The sequence below is a fragment of the Callorhinus ursinus genome, unplaced genomic scaffold, assembly GCF_003265705.2.
Source record: "Callorhinus ursinus isolate GAN/ISIS: 27379988/994484 unplaced genomic scaffold, GSC_fseal_2.0 scaffold8, whole genome shotgun sequence".
Classification (NCBI taxonomy): domain Eukaryota; kingdom Metazoa; phylum Chordata; class Mammalia; order Carnivora; family Otariidae; genus Callorhinus; species Callorhinus ursinus.
This window is the reverse complement of record NW_027397070.1, coordinates 38,523,597-38,543,585: the sequence shown is the minus strand read 5'-3', so window position 1 is coordinate 38,543,585 and position 19,989 is coordinate 38,523,597. Positions and strand designations below refer to the sequence as shown.

The following is a 19,989-nucleotide window of genomic DNA, read 5'->3' as shown; positions in this document are numbered from 1 at the left end:
CCACGGTGGCCAATCAGAGACTCGAGCCGTGTGAGTGGAGTGCGAGCCGACCAATCCGACGGCGGGAGGATGAGCTTCCCGTACCTAACTCTTCCCTGTAGCCTCGGGACCCAGATCCCAAGCCTGGAGCGCAGTACCGCGGAAAGTGAGAGGGTGCCCCAAGGACAGAAAAATTATTTCTCTAGACTTGGATATTTTTAAATAAATGCCTTGGGTACTTATCCCAGAGCAAATAGCAGCGGCGTTTTAGATGCTGAGTACGAAAAGGATCACAGCAAAGAGATTTACAAGGCACTGGCCTGCCAAGACTGCAATCTGCCTAAATAACATTCATAAATTTACAGTATTTATTGAGGCCTTTTTATAGGTGAGGAACTGTATTACAGGAAAGCAAATAAGATAACTGATGACTCAAAGAAGAAAAAAAGTTCCCTGTCCTCAAAAAGCTCAGCTTCTTCTTAGGTTTGCTGGACCTTGTGACTCTGGTATTTATTCTAAGTCCTTTAAAGAAAAAGCTCTCAGCAAAGTAGTTTCCAGTCGTTTTTACGACTATTATCTCCCTGTAAGAGGAGAAAATTGAGGGAAAAGTAGAGTGACCTGTCTAAAGTTACGCAAAAAAGATACTGGCAGAGCGAGAATTATGTTCTAGCTCAGAAAGCTTGTATATCATCATAAAACAATGATTTATTTAATGCGTGGTTGCCATCCTCCACTAAAGAAGTTCCTGTACAAAGCTTACAAACAACGGAATTCTATAAGGGCCACAAGCTTTGATTTTTGGAAATGAATCGAAATTTTGGGTTTATGCCATCGTAAGATGAAGTAAAGGCTAACATCTTATCAGTCATACTCTAGATCATTTTTAGAAGTCAGAAGTGAGATGGATATTTACTTTTTAGTTTAAACAGAAATTTAAAAAATATTTTAGCAACATTGTCAATCAACTTTGACCTTGATTTAAGGACGGATTGTCTAGGTGTCCTCTTGTTGGGAAAAAAAACAGACTTCTGAATTTGTTCACTGAAGCTTTTACATTGATAAATCAGAGGAATATAGGATAGATAAATACTCTCCTTGAAATCATTTTGCTTTATTCAATACATTGTACCAATTTTGTGTGAATTCTAGACTTCAACTTGTTAGATCTGTGTATATAACCTTTGTCATTGAGTTTTGGGAGCTGAGTTATAGATTTTGTGATTACAATGTTAACCTATTCTCCAGAACACGATTGTGATTCTCAAGAGTAGTTACTAGCTAAATAAGATTTTGAATAAAATTAAAGAGCATGGCACATAAAAAAAAAATTTAGCAAGCATGTTTAACTTTAAAGCTTACCTTATATAATACTTTAAGATCTCCAAGTTCAAAGCTTTACTTTACTTTTGCCTCAAAACATCCGATTTTCCATCTGGCCTTGATTTTTCCTTTCCAAAAATGTAGGAATTAAAATACATATCTTCTCAGGGGTGCCTGGCTGGCTCAGTTGGTAGAGCATGTGATTCTTGATCTCAGGGTTGTGAGTTTGAGCCCTAAGTTGGGTGCAGGGGTTACTTAAAATCTTTTTTAAAAGTTAAATAAAATACATCTTCTCTACTTCCTTCTGCTTTTAAAAAAAAATCTGTCCTAGGAATATTTGCCCAAAATTTAGCATTTTGATAGGTTATTATATTACATATTAAAATACCAAATAACTTGGGTGTCTCTAGAATATACTCAGAAATCAGTTCTCTAGTGACTCTGCTCTGTTGAGTCAATGTGCTCCTCGGCCTGTGACAGAACACTGTTATCAAGGCCCCTTCCAGGACATGCCCAGGATTTAGCTGCCACCTCAGAACTGGAAGTATCAGTTATACAACTGACTTTGGGATCAAATCTTTACACACTGAGTTCCAGATCAGTAATGAAATTCCAAAAAATTCACAACAGTTCCAGCTTTTAAAAAACATTTCTTTTACTCTCTCCAGAGAGGAATGTTGCTAAAACTCTGCCTTTCTCTTGCTAGGTTAAGTTTCTGAGCAGGAAAAAATCTCCAAAAGGTTCTAAACATTACTAGTCACCAGAAGACATCTGTCAAACGATGTTTTCTCCACAAGCTCTAGCTTCCCCACCACCACCACCCACTGCTGTTCCTGGGGCCCTCTCACTCTCTCTTCTCACCCCGGCTGCCTGCCTCTGTCTCTCTCATCACTCCTAGTTTCTGATATTTGCTTAAGCAAGTAGAAGGGCTCCACCACTTCCTCCACCCTTCCCTCACCAACTAGGTTTTAGACCCGTCTTCGCTTATTTGAAAACTTACAGATAAGTTCTGCTCAGCAAGAGATGGTACAGAACATTCTTTTGTCATATTATACCAAGAACTGATAGAACCTTGTCAGTACATTACATTCTTTGGCACAGCCTGCGTCAGATTCTTAGTCATCAACCAGAGCTGTGGGGTCTTGTGGGTGGAGCAAGGAGGAGTCAACCACTAGACAATGGAAGAGATGAAAATGAAAGTTAAAGTGAATACACTAGTAGCCATTTTATTGAGAGATTACCTAGATCAAAGTTAATGAACTTAAATATTATCACATTTCCAAAGTTGTGAGCATTCATGCAGAAACTAGTTTGCAGTTTACTAGTACCATTTTGTTAATGACTATAATAAAAATAATAGCCTAGGTGTAATATTGCTGAGTGCCAGGCGCCATGATAAACTCTTACCTCCATCATTCAATTCTCAAAGCAACCCTTTGAGGTGGATCCTGTTATAATAGGGGGATCCAAGAGGTCACAGAGAAGAGCTAAAGAGGCTCTCAGCAGCAGCTACTTACCAAATAGTTCAGAAATATTTCCATTTCTACCAGAATGGACCAACTGAATGTCAGTCCTGGAAACATTCTTAATTTTTAATTGTTCTTATTTTCTAAGTATTGCTCTAGGTACATTTACTTAGAGGATTACATCTTGCAGGAAATCATTCAAAAGACAGCACTGTATTGTTACATGCAAAAAGGTGTGACCTTGAGATAATCATTTTATCCATTTGGTCCTTAGCTTTCTTATCAGTAAAATAAACGGGATGGTCTGGAGAAATTTCAGTTGTTTGCCAGTTCTAAAGCTACAAATCTAGCCAGCTTGACACACCATTGCCAGCAACCACAACAATGAAATATGGAAAAACAGTCTATACTTTGAAATCCAGTAAATGTTTTTAAGTCACTTTTGAGCCAACTCCTTAAATAGAAATTCAGTCTACACCCACTTATTAAAGAGCAGAACCAATCTTTCCAATTAGAAGAGTAAATGAAATGACTGATTTAAAGACTTATGAAACTAGCCAAACTATCCCTTTCTATGACTTGCCTCCATGGCTGAAATTTCTGTCTTCTTCATTGGGATAAAGCATCATATAGTTCACACTGTTCACATCCACTCCTATTCCTTCTTCATTAATAGAGTTCTCTCTCTTTCTCTCTCTCTCTCTCACTGTGTGTGTGTGTGTGTGTGTGTTTGTTTTTTAGGTAGCCACAACCTCCCATCCAACCTCCAGCTATAGAAGAGCAATTAGCCTAAATCAATCAGTAAATTAATTCCCTAGTATGGTAGAGACTTGCTTACCCTCTCTTTCCTTGCATATAAAGAGATTATATTTTCATACATACATCCCTGCCACTCAACCCCACACTTGCAGTTGAGCTGAACCACGTGACTAGTATAGCCACTAGTCTATAGTGGGTTGTGGGCAGAAGTGATTATGTGTCACTTCCAGGTATAAAATTGAATTGCAAGTATAAGTTCTCACAGTGTTTACCCTTCTCCAGTCTCAAAACCAGTGTTATTGAAGATGATAGAGCCTTTGTTAGCCTAGGTCCCTAAAAGAGGAAAATGTGGAACACCCCACCTCCCACCCTCATCAGGTCAGGATGGATATATGAATAAAAAATACACCTTTAGGGGCACCTGGGTGGCTCAGTTGGTTAAGCATCTGCCTTCAGCTCAGGTCATGATCCCAGGGTCCTGGGATCGAGCCCCACATTGGGCTCCCTGCTCAGCAGGGAGTCTGCTTCTTCCTCTCCCTCTGCCATTCATCCTGTTTGTGTTCCCTCTTTCACTGTGTCTCTCTCTGTCAAATAAATAAATAAAATCTTAAAAAAAATACACCTTTATTGTTTAAGCCACTGAAATTTGGGGTTGTTTTTTACTGCTGTATGACTTGGAATCTAGGTTATGCTAGGTCTTAGACTATTCTAATTAAGGTATATTCTAATATACCTGAAAACCATTATAGTCCTGGGGTATACTGGCCCAATTCAGCTGAAGGGAAGGATTTTTAGTCCATATTTAGGGGAGAGGATTCTCTCTTTCCTACCAGATAGGAATGAGTCAGCCCATAACAGAGATTACCACTGGCAGCAATCTAACAACCACCCAAGAAGAATTAACCTTAAAATGAAGTCAACACACTGAAGATGGCAAACAAAGAGAAAAACCCTTGAAGATATGTTTGAGCTGGTGGTTATATCACTCCTGAAGGCTAGTCTTCTCTGGACTTGCAATACTGCAAAATAACAATTCTGGGTTTTTTCTCCATAACACCATAAGCAGAAATTACATCTTATATATCTTTAATTTCATCACAGTTCTTAATACAGATACAGCTCTAGAAGCACTCAAAAATATTGGGTGAATTAGAAATTTTAAAAATATAATAGCTCATGCTCTTGCCTTTAGAAACAAAATATTACCTGAATTAACAAGGTGATACATTAACATTTAATACAACCCAATCTTTTTTACAGATAAAGAGATTAAGACCCAGATACATTTCAAGATTTATCAAGTTCACATAGCTTTGTTATGGCAGAACTAAGGAAAAAAAAAACTAATAATTGCTTCATCAAAAATGACCATAGCTTCCAACTGAAAATAGAGAAGCAATGAGACGGTATATTATCATGGTAGTTAAAAACTTTGAAGTTAAGACAAATGCCACTTACTAGCTATATGTTCTTGGGCAAGTTACTTAACCTCCCTGAGCTCTGGTTTTCCATCTGTAAGAGAGAATAATAATCTCTAGCTCACAGGGTTAAGGAATAAATGACTCAACTTGTAAAAAGCACTCAGCACAATGCCTGACATAATAAACATTCTGTGTATTGCAGACCTATCAAATGGTGTTTATTCATAGCTAAATCAATTTTTTTGCATTAGGATAAATGTTTCTCCTTTATCTTTCCTTTCATTTAATTCAGACCACTGACCTGTGTTTTTCCATCATGTATAATTAAAGTGTAGCCTATACAATTGCCTAGCCAGGACAGCCTTTCCTATAGGAACTGCTCCTGTTTCCACACATCTGCCATGTGATGGCAGCAAGAAAAGACTTGTTACTGCTGATTGGCCATTGGCCACAGCTAATTGGTCAACAGGTGGACCCCTGACCCAAGATGGGCCAATGAAGCCATTCCTCCAAGATTTTTAGACTTTGGAAGGGAGGTCATCTCAAATCTCAGCTAGACATATCATCTGAAAGATGTCATTGGACATGTTTTTGTTTTGTTTTGTTTTGTTTTTGCCAAGTAGAGAAACACATTCTGCATTGAGAAAATAAAGTCAATGGACAAAGGGAGGAGAAGAGGTGAAGAAAGTGTCTTTGTTATACTAGAGATCTCAGTTCTACGTTTTCTTGACTATTGACAGAATCTCTGCCTTTCCTTCTGCTTTGGGTTGCCTCTTCCAAGGTTTCCCCCCATATTCTTCTAATATATTCCTTATTTTGCATAAACTAATTTCAGGTGGGTTTATTTTAGCTGTGATTAATGCAATGGTATGTTATATTATCATAAAGTAAAAAAATAAGAAGGAAAAGCCTTAATTATCTTTATTAACAACTTGAATGATAGTTCTAAGAATATGATCAAGTTTATAAAAATGAACCAATAAATCTTTATCAACTATATGTAAAGTACCTCTAAGCAGAGACTTCAAATTACCTCCCTATATCTGTTCTTTCATTCTTCCACAACAACCAACCCCCAATTTTTAGATGGTCCTATTGCCCCTCAGCTAAAATCCAGTATTTTCTAGTCTCCATTATTGCATAGGTGTGGCCACATGACTAAATTCTGGCTGTTGAGATCTAAGTAGAAATGTCATGTGGGACATCTATTAAAAAAAAAAAGAAGTTATAAAAAGAAAGGGAATATACCCTTCTTATCCATTCTCTGCATCCTATTACCTGGGCCATAATGTGATGACTGGAGCCCTTCTAGCCATTTTGGACCATGAGAAAGATAGCCAAACCCTGGGGATAGCATAATAGTGAGGAAGGAGCTGGCTCCCTGACAACTCTGTGGCACCTCCATGCCAGTCCTGGGCTGCTGCCTCTGAAATTCTTTAATGTGAATAAACAAACAAACAATCAATCAATCAATAAGCTTCTCTCTTATTTAAGCCACCATTTTCTAGGTTTTTCTGTTACATGCCACTGAACCTAATCCTGATACAATGCCATAGTAGTTTGATAAATTGTTAGGTTGGATCCTTAATAGGATCCATAAAAAGAGAAATAAATCCAAAAAGATTTGAAAGAAATATAACAAAGACAAGTACATGTTACTATATTGAAAATTCTTAAACCAAAAATAAAGATACAGACTGGGGAAGGATGGAATAGGTGCAAGAGAAAAAAAAATCAGAAAAATTCCAGCCAAAAAACACAAAAAATTACCAGTGTCACTATGTTATAAATATTTGCTCCAGTAAGAATGGGCCTTGCTGAAGTCACTGAAGTTCTAAGGTTCTGCTTTGCAGGGGCAAAACTCTATCTTATGAGTTCACTGGAGGAAAAATTAGATTCTGAGGGGAAAACCTAACTCTAACCAAGCTGACAAAAGTCTGAAAGACCAGAAGGTCCCTTGAGGGCAGAGCCCCTGCCTCTCTGTCTTGATCACCACTATGTATCATATTTGCTGAATGAGTTAATTAATTTTCATTGCGATATACCTGCCAGAGGGATCAAGAAACTCATAACCTCTGGTTAGTCAGGATCTTCTACAGTTTCCATGGGAACAAGGCAGTATGGAGTCATGGTCCAGAAAGTAGATTTTAACTATCTTGAATCCAAGCACTGCCACTTAATAGCGATTAGACCTTGGGAAACTTTTTAAAACTATGTGTCATTTTTTTCATTCATGTGAAATGGGAAGGATAATATTATCTACCTCACTGGGTTGTCATGACTGTAAAATGAGTTATTACATGTAAGGCTTTTAAGAACAGCACCTGGCACAGATTTAGCACACAACAAATGTTAGACATTTATATAGCTCTACAAAAACCCTAAGCTAAAGCAAGCGTTTGTGGACACTATTATTATTATCTGATCTACATCCAAAGTCAAGATAACATGAAAACAGAATCTCAGGAAGAAAAAGAAATAGGTGATTGGCAAGATTTCCTGAACCGAAGGTTGAATGTCATTTCGGTTCTGCAGTACATGCTACAATACAAGTGTTGGTATTTAAAAGAGTAAAGGTTCTAAAAACAACCCCCTATAAATTGTGCTGGCACAGTTTACAAGTAGACTTGTAAACTCACATAGATTGGGTCAAGGGGAGCTAACTTATATTTCTTTCAAGGCTGATCATTGAGTTTAAAATACACTCCCTGTCTTCTGGCCACTTCTGCCAAATGGCTGAGAAGCTTGTCCAACTTACCTGAGCTCTTTAAGGTGCAAGAAACCAAATAACTTGGGTTACTCCAAGAAAGGGGGATTTGAACTGTTTTCAGTTCAAAATACATGAACTGAAACTGACCCTGTGGCTGAAGCACCATCAGATACCAAGACAACTGGAGATCTGATCCACGTCTCCAACCCTCTCACGTGCCCCATGTCATTCTCTGCTCTCCTGCTCTTCTCTCAGTACCGACTGACTTCCGGTTTTTATTCGACCTTTTGGTTTCTGGGGCTCATGATTTTTGTTCCTTATAATTTTATCTTTTTCATAGTATAAGACACAACCTTAACTTTCTCGGTTTCTTTATTCACATTCTCCAGAGAGGGAAATCTTGTCAGGTCTTCCTATCTTTCTCTACTAAGTCACATCACGGGTGTTCCGGCCTTCAGTCAGGTATTCATTCTGGTCCAAACTACTGTGTCAAGGTGGCAGTGGCTGCCCCTTCAGCAGGGACTGTGGGCCTGAGCATGGCAAACCCTGTAGCAGAGGTAGGAGGTGGGTACACACGGGGATTGGCATCCCTGACACCCTGCTGTAGTCCTTTCCCTCATTTCCCCTTTGGCTTTTGACAACTCTCCTCATCTTTCTAATATTCACATATAGATCTTACCATTCTGTCCTTCGATCCTCAGTACTTAGCAATTCAACTCAAACTCAGCCTTCCTATTGGTCTTTGCAAATTCTCTGATGCATTGTTTCCACTAAATGTTTAGTTTATGAAGTCAGGTGGACTCTGTTGGACTTTGTCTCCACACAGACCATCTAGCATCTCACCAACAAAATGACTCAGCCCCCCTTACGCTGTCACAAAGTGAGCTCAGAAGAAATCATGAGTTACATAAAGGCAACACTCATGGCTCCTTTTAAAATCAGTGAAAAGGTGAAAGCCCTGTGATAATGGAACAAAACTGTCTTCACATAGGAAAGATAGACATTTTAAAAGCTAATCTACAGACAAGTCTTATTAAAAGCTAATTCTGTCAGGTGTTGAAATAAAGAGTTTATGAATATCTAATATATAAATAGCATATAGCTCTGGGGCACCTGGGTGGCTCAGTTGGTTAAGCATCTGACTCTTGGTTTCAGCTCAGGTCTTGATCTCATGGTTGGTGAGATCCAGCCCCGGGTTGGGCTCTGCACTCGGTAGGGAGTCTGCTTGAAGATTCTCTCCCTCTGCCCCTTACCCCTCCTCTAAAAATAAATAAATAAATCTTTTTAAAAAAAGAAGTCCTATAGCTCTGAATTAACAACAAGGGGGACTGGGAAATACAAAGGAGTGCATGGATGTTTGGTGGGCACGGATATCTCTACCACATGCAGTAGATGACTGACACAATCCCATGTGGCACAGCTCTGGATAAAGTAATTTAAACAGGAGATAACCAGAAGATGAAATGGACACCAGGAGGTGAATTCCAGAAATCGTGAAGGATGTGATAATGGATTAGGTGGAAAAGTGACTAAAGATGAATGAGATTTTGGGCTTGGGGGACTACTTATTTGATATCATTAATATAAGTCATAGTTCAGTATAATCACATTTAGAATTCAGGTCTTCTGATCCCAACCCAATATTCTGTCAGGCTCAATATTTCATTTACAAAAAAGCAAAATCCTAACAAAGGATCATTGCATTAGATGGTGTCCCCAGTGTCTAGAATAGTGCTTGGTCTATGGGAGATGCTCAGTGAACATTAAGTGAATGGATGAGTGAATGAATGAATGAAGAAAGTGACTTTATGTCAACAGAAAGTATTTGACTAAAAAAAAATTGTCTTTACATGTTGTTAGATCCTGCAAGTGGTTTCCAAGGAAGTTGTAACACCTTTTAATAGCTATTTTTAAAGTATCCTAAGAAACCTTCCACATACTTATGTCCACATTCCTAAATAATAGAAGAAATCCAATTAACTTTGTCTTTCCTTTTATAGGAGTATTTTTCATTTTTAGAATAAGGGCCTAATAAAAGAACCTATGCAGCCCTTTTACTTTTAATATTCTGTGTGCCTTTAAGACAAAATGTGCTTGATTAGTTCTCCCTTCCAACTTACAATGAAAGCATTTACTGACTCCTCCCAGATACATATGATTGTGGTGGTCATATTTCATTCACCAAATGGAGTGAAACTAAATCTAACAACTAAATCTAGTACTTAATATCTGAATTTTCCTGGAAGTCTAAGACACATGGACACCACAGGGATGAGTCTGAAATATTTATTTAAACTCTGCATGATTCCTCATGACCTTGTATTTAAAGTGTCCTTGGTTGTATATCAGGGCTGATATTCACCAATATGACAAAATTCTGATTATTCAGGGGTCTCTTCTGATTGTCTGAGACCATGCAATAGTATTTTGAATATTCAAAGAGTACCTTTGCCTTCTGTGAGCTTAACTTAGTAATAGGGAGGCTAACTGAAGCTCTGGTAAACAAGGTTTGCAGACAGATCATTTTGATTCTGTGTAAGAGAGTTTTTAATCCTTCTTCATTGTCTCCCAATTACCACTTACCACTTTGCTCAGCAAAGAACGTGGGATAAATTTTACAATCATTACAACAAATCTAGACTCCAGTATCACATGTGGATGAAGTAAGACAAATTTTTACAGACACAAACTAACTTGGGTGTGTATATATATATATTTAATATTTAATGTTAATATATTGGTTTTAGGTTTAAGTCAGTCATACTCTGACAGAGTAGCATGAACCATATAATATCTGGAGATACTTCCTGTATTTATGACTCATAATTTCCCACATATACAGTTCTAGAAAAACCAAACTGCTAAACATAAATGCTTATTAAATTGCTTGTACAAGAAAAAGGATATTGCTTTTTTTATTACAGTTGAAATGAAAGTTGAATAAAGTACATCAGATTTCCCCTAACATCCTTAGAATCATCTTCCAATGTTTTCTAGACTCAGAGCAGCACAACTTACTCTCATCCTTCATATTTCCCAGCCTCCTTGCTAGTCAAGTTGGAACCATGTTCTAGCCAATGGGTTGCAGACAGAAATGATATTAAGTTACTTCCTACTCTGGTTATAAGTGCCTCTGTAAGAACCTCCAGCTCTTTCTTCCCCTGCCTTGGTGATCTTGGAGGCTAGATATTTCAGATGGTCTCACTATAAGATAGAGGTAGGTTGCAAGGATGCCTGAGTGTCCACTAGGAGAAGAGCCACCCTACAAGCAGCAGACTGTGACATGAGCAAGGAATAAATCTTCATTGCATTAAGCCACTAGTGTTAATTAAACAACTTTGATGGTGACTGAGAGGATAATGGGGGCTGAAATCTAGCCCCTGGTTTAGTACCAAACCATTTGGCTTGGCAATCTTTTGCCAAAATGAGTGCCCTGGTCTGCATCCCCTCAGGGGAGGTGTACCTTTTGTAACTCACATATAGATGCCATATGGACTACCAGTAGCCTTGACTATATCCCCTCTCAATTGATCACCTGGTCTCCACTCCTTCACCCCTTCACAATCCCTCTATAAAGAGCTGCAAGACTAATATTCCTAAGGCATAACCCTGATCATGACATTTCATGCTCAGAAACCTCCAGAGGAGTCCCACTGCTTTGTGATTAAGCCTAAAATCTTTAGCATGGTCTCCAAGACCCTCCACAGTTCATTGAACAAACCCACCTATGCATCCCAATCACTACTTTTGTCTTCTCACTCCTGTGTTCTCCATCTCTGGAAGCTAGTGTGACATGAAACCAGGAGCTCCCTCAGCCTGACTCCACATAGCAGGCGCACCCCAGCTCATAGCCAGTGTTCACTGACCCAGCTTACAAAATCTCCACCTTGGGGCACCTGGGTGGCTCAGTTGGTTAAGCGACTGCCTTCGGCTCAGGTCATGATCCTGGAGTCCCGGGATCGAGTCCCGCATCGGGCTCCCTGCTCGGCAGGGAGTCTGCTTCTCCCTCTGACCCTATCCCCTCTGATGTGCTCTCTCTCTCATTCTCTCTCTCTCAAATAAATAAATAAAATCTTTAAAAAAAAAAATCTCCACCTTCACTCCCTCCACGAATTTCTATGGTATGGAATTTCTTCAAGTCCTCCAGCCTTCAGGAGTCACCTTTTCCTTTAATATCCAAATTTTAAAAAGCTCAACTTCCATCCTATACATGATAAAGTCACCTCCATCTGGTTTATTTGTGGGGGAGAAGGAGGTCTGTCTCACAGTTGTTCTTGAGGCAAGTCAATCTATAGCCTGTTCCTCCATTCTGGCTTTGCAGCATAGCAAGAATTCAGCTGTATTCTCACCCGTTGTTGGAAGGTGTCAATAGCAACTCATCTTACTTGTGTAGAAGTCCCTACTTGTGTGGAAGGTGTCAATAGCAACTCATCTTACCATGAGGGAACCAAGAGGTGAGGGAAAAACAACAAAAAATGCATCTACTCCTACTCTATGAGCAGCTAGCATTGGCAGATAAAATACAGGATATCCAACTAAATTTGACTTTCAGATAAACAACAAATCATTTTTTAGTATAGGTATGTCCCAAATATTGCATAAGACATATTTATGCTAAGAAATTCCCTGTTGTTTATCTGAAACTCAAATTTAACTGAGCATCCTGCATTTTTATTTGCTAGATCTGGCGCCATTAGTAGTGTCCTCCCTTTTGTTAAATTCTTGATCTTTGGCTCAGATTAGGGAGGAAAGCAGGACTCTTCCTGCCAATGTATAATCCACCAAAAACACTGCCATATATATATATGTGTGTGTGTGTGTGTGTACATATGGTATTATATTGTATATTTGTATCAAAATAACATTTCCCCCTTCAATAGTAATGTTTTCCTTCCTATTATTCACATATTATAATGATTTCTACACAATATTTCTACACAATAATATCTCCCATATGACAAAAATAAGCCTCTTGAAGTCAGGAATCTTATTCCTCATATTCTTTCCTTGGGTAGTGAGATCTTGGAGGCATCTTTCTGGCATTAACTGTCTACTTGCTACATTGGCATTTCAAGAATTCAAAACTAGCAACAGTCCCAGAGATTCTAAAGCAGATAACAGAGTCAGAAGAAAATGCCTTAGGCGTGTATAATAGCAAGCCCTAGCACTTTTTCTGACTTACATCAGCCTTGGATTTTTGCTTTGGGACTTGCACATATGTTTCCAAATATCTCCCAGTGTCTTCCAAGAAATACTTGGGTTTTACGTGAGGTGCCTCAGACACTTGTAGGAACACAAAGGTTGTGGCTAAAAGTACTTCTTTTAAGATAGCTTTCCAGAAGTGTAACTCTCTTCCTAAAACATACTAAAACATTCCCACTTTGTGGGTGTCGTTTCACTCTTACAAACCTATTTGCACGTTACCTGCAGCACTGGAAAGGAGCAACTTGGCCACAAGTTAACATCTTGTGAATCACACAGCCTCACTGTTCAGCTCCTACAACCTGTGCTTTTTTGGTAGCGCCTCTGGAAGCCAGAAAGAAGGGTGGGTTAGAGTATAAAAGTTAATTAAATGCTGTAAATACTATATAGAATCATGGAAACAAATGGCCTTGTGCTTTCTCTCCCATATTCAAACAAGAATGATGCTCCAGATGCCAGTCACTTAGGTATCTACCATGATGATTCTTTTTTTAAGGAATAAGAAATTAATTACACCCGTGGAGGTGCCCTGGAGTAATAGTAGAAAGAACAGGTATGGCCTGGCTCCTTTAAGCAAGTAATCTAGAGATGGGGGATATTTCCCAGACTGCTTTATGGAAATCTAACCCTTTTAGAGAACTTTGGTTACTTTACTGAAAAAGAAAAAGAAAAAAAATATATATATATGTACATACGTATATATCAAATAGCAGTTTTTAAAATGAGATAACATATGCACATGATAAAAAATGCAAAGGGCGTATGAAAGGGCATAAAGGGAAAAATGAGTCCCTCCTCCACTCTGTCCCCTAGTCCTCCTTCCCTAAGGCACTAGTGACACCAATTTCTATACTTTCTAGATGTATTCTCTGAGTGTATAATTATATAGCCCTTAAACAGATTTTATTTATACATAATATAGATTATATAAAATAATATACTATTGTACTCATTGCTTTTTCAATTCCTTTTTAAATATTTTTATTGGGAAATATATAAGTAAGGGTATAAAAATTCAGGTAGTGATCTCATATTTTTATTTAACAACCTATTTTTTAAAGTATTCCATATTAATGCATACCACTGTGCCTTAGTATCGCTATTATTGCATAATATTCCATTATATGGATATACCATTAACCAATCCCAATGTTGATGGGTTTTTTGTTTGTTTCCAACTTTTGCTATATATTGCTTTTTCAGTTACTTGTCCTTGTTAGGAAAATATATTCAAATATCAACTGAGATATTCAACAAATATTGATTGACCACTCACTATGTCCAATACATGATACCTAGGCCCTGTAAACAAAAATGAAACTAAGAATATTCCTATACATTTTGCCCTCTTCAAATTGTTTGGTCATTTCATAGGTGTGTGCTATGGGATTTGTATTGTCCCTCCCAAGTCTGTAACTTCAGATTCCTTCTTCATCCATTAAAAACAAATCTTCTCCTCTAAATTTACTTTACCACGGCAAAGTAAGTTTCATAGATCTGGATCTTTAAACTATCACTTTGAAGATGATATATCAATTTTCTCTGCAAAGGTAAACCTATGCTTAATTATATAATTACAGAATTTAAGAACCAGGGAAGAACCTAATGATCATATAGACCAATCTCTTCACTTTACAGATGAGGGAAGTAAAGCTAAGAACAGGTTAAATGACTGAGCCATGGTCATACTCTAGCTTATTTTTCAGATACAAAATTGGTTGAATATACCTCCCCATCCCCCATTTAAAAGTCAAATCTGTGACTTTCACTTGTGGCCATGATAGAATAACAGGGATCTGATTTACCCTTTACTTTAAACAAATGAAAAACATTTGAATGGTTTGGCTTAACAATTGAGTTAACTATTAACAGTAGTTTTCAAATATTGGACAACATGCTGCAGAGGACAGTGATCTTTGAAAGAAGAGAAACAAATGAAGTGAACCTATAATTACCCCCAGCTTACTGCCTAGAGAAATTCCGGGTTATGGCACAGGCAAGGGAACCCCAACAAAGCCTGGCAGTTTTCCGGAGTTGAAGAGACAGAGGTGAAAATTCAGACTGGCTAAGGCAGCTAGAATGTGTAGGGTAGATGACCAGAGAGGAGAAAGCAGCATACAGAGAAAGTACTGGAGATCTGCAGGGGCTCCCCCTTGAGTCTTTAATTAACATACATGTGTATGGAAACTACCTGAGGCCAAGAAAGAAAAAAAAATGCCTGAAAGGAGCAATTACTGGCATTCACACAGGGCTGGAAATACTTCATATTCCCAAGAGCCTAAACGGAAAAACTTTCTAACACATTGGGCATTGGCTTGAGTATCAGAAAGGTATTGCCTCTTTAGTAGGCCAAATGAGCCCTTAGTTCTAAAGGTTGGTCTGCTCCTATCATAATTTAAAGGCAAGGCTCAAAGGGATCAAACTGTTTCCAGGTAACTTACCTGTGTCCCAGAACATAACTCAAAAATATTTAAAGGAATACCGAAAGAAAGAAAGAATCAAGCAGCCAATAATGTGAAATTCATAATGCCTGGAATCCAATATTTTTATTGATACTTTTCTTTACCAGGCATGCAAATTGAAGCAGGAAATACAACCCATAATGAGGAAAACAAATCAGTCAACCAACAGAAACAGATCTGACACAGGTGGGCTCTCCCAGGCTGAGGCCCAGCCCTCTAGCAAGACCGCGTCCCTCTAACAAGACTGCATTTTATTTTATGTCTTTTGTGGTTTTACATTGGCTGAAGTTTTGTGGGTTAGGTTAAACTTGGGACCTCCTCGAAGAGGACCCATTCATTCATTCATTCATTCATTCATTCATTCATTCATTTATTCTTTCCAAAATAGCAACCTCCAGCAGTGCACAAATGTTAGATCTGTGACAGGCGATGCTGAGAGAGAGCAAACGTTTCAGCACCTACAATTAAAGAACTATGATGTCAGGAGGATAATAATAAAGGATCCTGTAGAAATTCAAACCCTGTGAATAAAGCCAAAAGAGACCTTGGAATAAATCATCAACAGGTCCACATCGGCCAACTGTATTTGATTGACAAGCTTATCATTGAGAATCAAGAGAAGCCGAGTACCTAGGAAGCCGAGACTGGCCCCCATTGACTGCTGTAGACCACCTTCAGCATCCATTCTGTGCTTGGTGTGGGGGCTCCCAACAGACAACAAGCGGCCTCTTCCATCAGCTTAAAATAGCCTCTTGCTCTGCCTGCCCTGTAGGAGCTGATAAACTGAGTCCGGTTTCCATTCTTCTGCAGCCTTAGTGAAAAAGGATGGCTGTCCTTGGTTCAAGTGTTAGAAAGCAAGAGCTGGAGCTTGCTCAGAATAATGCTGTGTATTATGGGGTCTCCACCCCACCTCTCTTTTGTATCTTATCACCACTCATATAGAGCACCTCCACACTTTGCTTCTTGGTTAACAATAAACAGAATTGTCTCCCTAAAAAAAAGGATATGACACAGGTGATAAAATTAGTAGACAAAGACATTGAAACAGCTATAGTAACTATGTTGCATGTGTTCAAGAAAGTAGGAGTGAGCATATTAAGGAAAGAAAAAGCAAGTTTAAAAAAAAGAGCAAAGTTGAACTTCTTAATATGAAAAACACAGTATTTGAGATGAAAACTCAGAACTTCTATGCAATCATAATTTTTGCCATTATTTCTATCATTAGCAATGTCAAATATAAAATAATATTTTCATTGGGTCTAAAAATACTCCTTTCCATATAGAAGTCTCAAAACCACATATCAACGTGCATTAAAACTATCAATGCAGAATAGTGTTTGCACAGTAAAAATATGTTAGCTGCACTTGCTATTGGTATTTATAAAGAATAGAAGCGGCACACAGCCGTTTCTGTATGCAAAACATGTGAAGCCAAGCAGAACTTCTATTCAGAAGAGTTTCAAGTCCAAAGAAGAATAAAAAATTGGGTTCTGCAACTTCATTTTTAAGCTTGGTGCATGCATCAGTTAGAGAATAAAACATTTTATATGCACCACTTAAGACGGAATAAAGCTAGAGACCCTTGCCAGGGTCAGTGACAGCAGTATTCCCAGTTCGAGGGTGAGCTGAGGTTTGAAGTATCTAACTTAAGAAATGGGGTAAGAAGAAGGAGAAAATTAAGCAAGAAGCTGAAGAAGACCAAAAGGAGCTCTTAAGAAGAGTGGGAATGTAAAAAATGTGAGGACCACGGTTTACAAGTATGTATGAATCTCCCTGACAGAGGCGGAGAAGGCGATAACATGAAAGTGCAATTAAATTCAACCAACAGTCATTGAGTGCCTGTTACCTGCAAGACACTGAGCCGAATGAAGCACTATCCCCTTCCTCCAGCAGCATGAAATATGATGCAAAAGATGGATGCAGATACATAAATAATTGTGTCTTAAATCAGACTGATAGCTGCAGTAACGTAGACATAACAACAGCTAAGGGAGCATAGAGGAACGAAATAATAAATGGATCTTGGGGTTGGAAAATGAGGGAAGAGAACATAAAAGGCAACATTTGAACCATGTCCTATAAGATACAAGGGATTTTACTCTATAGAAAGGGGAATTCTGTGGTTAATTTCATCTCCCATTTAACTCCATTTACTTCCATTCCATTAATTTCTCCATTTAATTTCCCCACACACACACACCACCATTCATTTCTCTGCCTCTCTCTGCCCTGCTTTATAATCTAGATACCACACCATCTGACCATCCTTGGTGGTTGGCTGCCTTTTAGTTGAGTTTGGCCAATCAAAGACACATGCCAGAGATTAGAGGGCAGGAAGAGAGGTTGGGGTGTTTATTCACTGTCCCCTCTCTGGTTCAGCACTGTGGTTTGGCAGTGGCTGCAACCTTCCCAGCCTACAGATCCTACTCCCGGCCCCCTTGCCCATGGCCCCAGCTCTCCCTAGGCTGTGGTGACAGTATTTCATCCCCTTGGCCCTTTGGGCCTATAGAAGGTAAGAGCTTCCCACTCTGCTAGTGTCTGGATGTCTTAAATACTCTTGTGGTTTCCCTTTGCCTTGACTGTGTCTCTTAAATAGTTTCTTCATTTGGACCATCTAAGTTGAATCCAGTCCTAGAGTACTATAAGCAAAGGCAAGGACCACATGCCATGATTGAGGAACTATGACTGCATTATGGGGGACATCATGGAGTGGGAATCTAGGGTAGAGGAGAGTAGTTTTAGAGAATGGGGGCTAGACTGTGAGGGCCTCAGTAAGGAATTTGGACTTTGTTCTCGGGTAAGAGAAATCCAGTAGTAGTTACTGAGTGGATACAATCAGATCTATCTACTAGCAGGTGGTGGATGGAATGAAGGGGGACAAGACTGAAAAGCAGAGAAGCCAGGTAAGGAGTTATTGCAATAAGGTCCTAATATGGGGCACTGGATGATGGTAGTGAGACTAGATTTAAAAATGGTCTTTTTTAATAGATTAAAAGCAATGAAATCTATAGGGCATGGCAAATAAGTGAGTTGAGCGGGGAAAGCCAAGGGAATTTTTAAGGGTGGCTTTAAGGTCTCCAGCTTGAGAGAATGGTAGCCCTATAAACATAGAGGAAGAGGTTCTTAGACTTGGGAACATGAGTTTGATTTGGACCACCTAGAAAGTGCAGTGCCGTGGAGCATTAAGTCTGAGAAGCTCAGCGCTAAAAAACTGGGTCTAATGTAACAGGAATAATGTAAGAACTGGAGATAAAAGTAGATATTATAGAGCTATGGTTCTTAGTCCTAGCGGTCCTTGAGAATCGGCTGAGGAGCATTTATAAAGGGTCCCACCGCCAGATCAATTAAATCTGATTTCTGGGTGGGATCAGAAATCAGACTTAATTGGTGTATATTTAATCAAATTTCACTGGATTTAATCTGGGGTTGGATTTTCGACAGCTCCCTTGCTAATTCTTATTGCATCCCAATCAAGAGCAAAACAGAAGCCTCTAAGAATGGATGCTGACATAGGAGATGTTAAAGAGCACCCATGATAAAGAGTGGCAGATAGAGATAAAAACAGTAAGAAAAATTTTAATCAGGAGAGTGGATAAACACATCACATGCCATGGACAGGTGGAAGAGGCATGAGAAGATGTCACTACATCCGGTAAGTAGGTTATTATTGATCTCTGGGAAAGCAATTTCAGTAACTGCAGAAGCCAGATTGCAAGAAGGAAAGAGCAGATTTAAGATGAGGAACCAGAGGGAGCATAGACTGCTCTTTCCAAGAGGCTTGGTCCAGTAGGTAGGAGAAAAGAGCCAGTAACTTAAGAAGAAAAGGACTGAGAGAAAGTTTTGTTGGACTTTACAATAGAGCATGTTAGCTGACTAAAGTGAGGAAACATCAGAGAGGAAGAGAATGAAGATACACCATGGAGGATGGGTGACTGGAAGAGCAGGGCCGCAGGGAAAGCTGGGGGTGGCGAGAGATTATCAGGAGAGTCAACCAAGCAAGGGATACCAAAGAGATAGGCTCCAAGATGAGAAAGGTTGAGGGAGTTTGAGGCATTGTTTTCATAATGCGGTGGAAGGCATGGGTGACTAGTGAGAGGGGAAAAGGCAGAGAACAGTTACTGAGAACCTTCCATGTGCGCGGCACCATGCTGAAATTCTACCAAGTTACCTCATCCAGTAATTTAATGTACTTCTGAAGGACAAATGTCACATGAGATAGGAAGCAAAAATTAGGCCTGTTCTGCCCGATTTCAGCCATCCAGTCACCTTGCTCCTGTGGTATCATTACTAATTAATGGCCCTTTATAAAGCTTACCCTGCAATCTGTTGTAAGTTAAATGCTCACTTCTAGCTGAATAGGGAAAGATTTCAGCTATGATAATATTTCCTTAGTTTAGTTTAAAGAGAAGAGCAGTAGAAGAACATTTTAAAAGAAAGAGAAAAAGCCTATTATTGAGAACGCTCCATTAGCGAGGGCAAAGAAAGATGGGCTTTAAAAAGATAGTGTTTAATGGCCCAAGCTAATGGCAATTAATAAATATTTAGGAAGTGGAATTAACCTGTATATTTTTCAATTCTCCTTTTAAATGCAAAAAAATGTTAACTTTAGATTACAAATCCATCAAGGGCTAAGACTGTGCCACCTCTATCCGTAATGCCTGGGCAACTGG

The 19,989-nt window shown here is 38.9% G+C and overlaps 1 protein-coding gene and 1 pseudogene across 1 annotated transcript in view; one reads left to right on the top strand and one right to left on the bottom strand.

Moving 5' to 3' along the window:
• Nucleotides 1-1,357, bottom strand: part of FUT8 (fucosyltransferase 8) — a 346,719-nt gene extending 345,362 nt beyond the window's left edge. Inside the window, exon 1 of the mRNA XM_025869873.2 lies at nt 1,339-1,357. The gene's annotated coding sequence lies outside the window, so the exon portion shown is untranslated. The remainder of the gene's footprint in view (nt 1-1,338) is intronic.
• Nucleotides 70-15,953, top strand: LOC112821887 (LYR motif-containing protein 4 pseudogene; annotated as a pseudogene).
• The last annotated feature ends 4,036 nt before the right edge of the window (nt 15,954-19,989 follow it).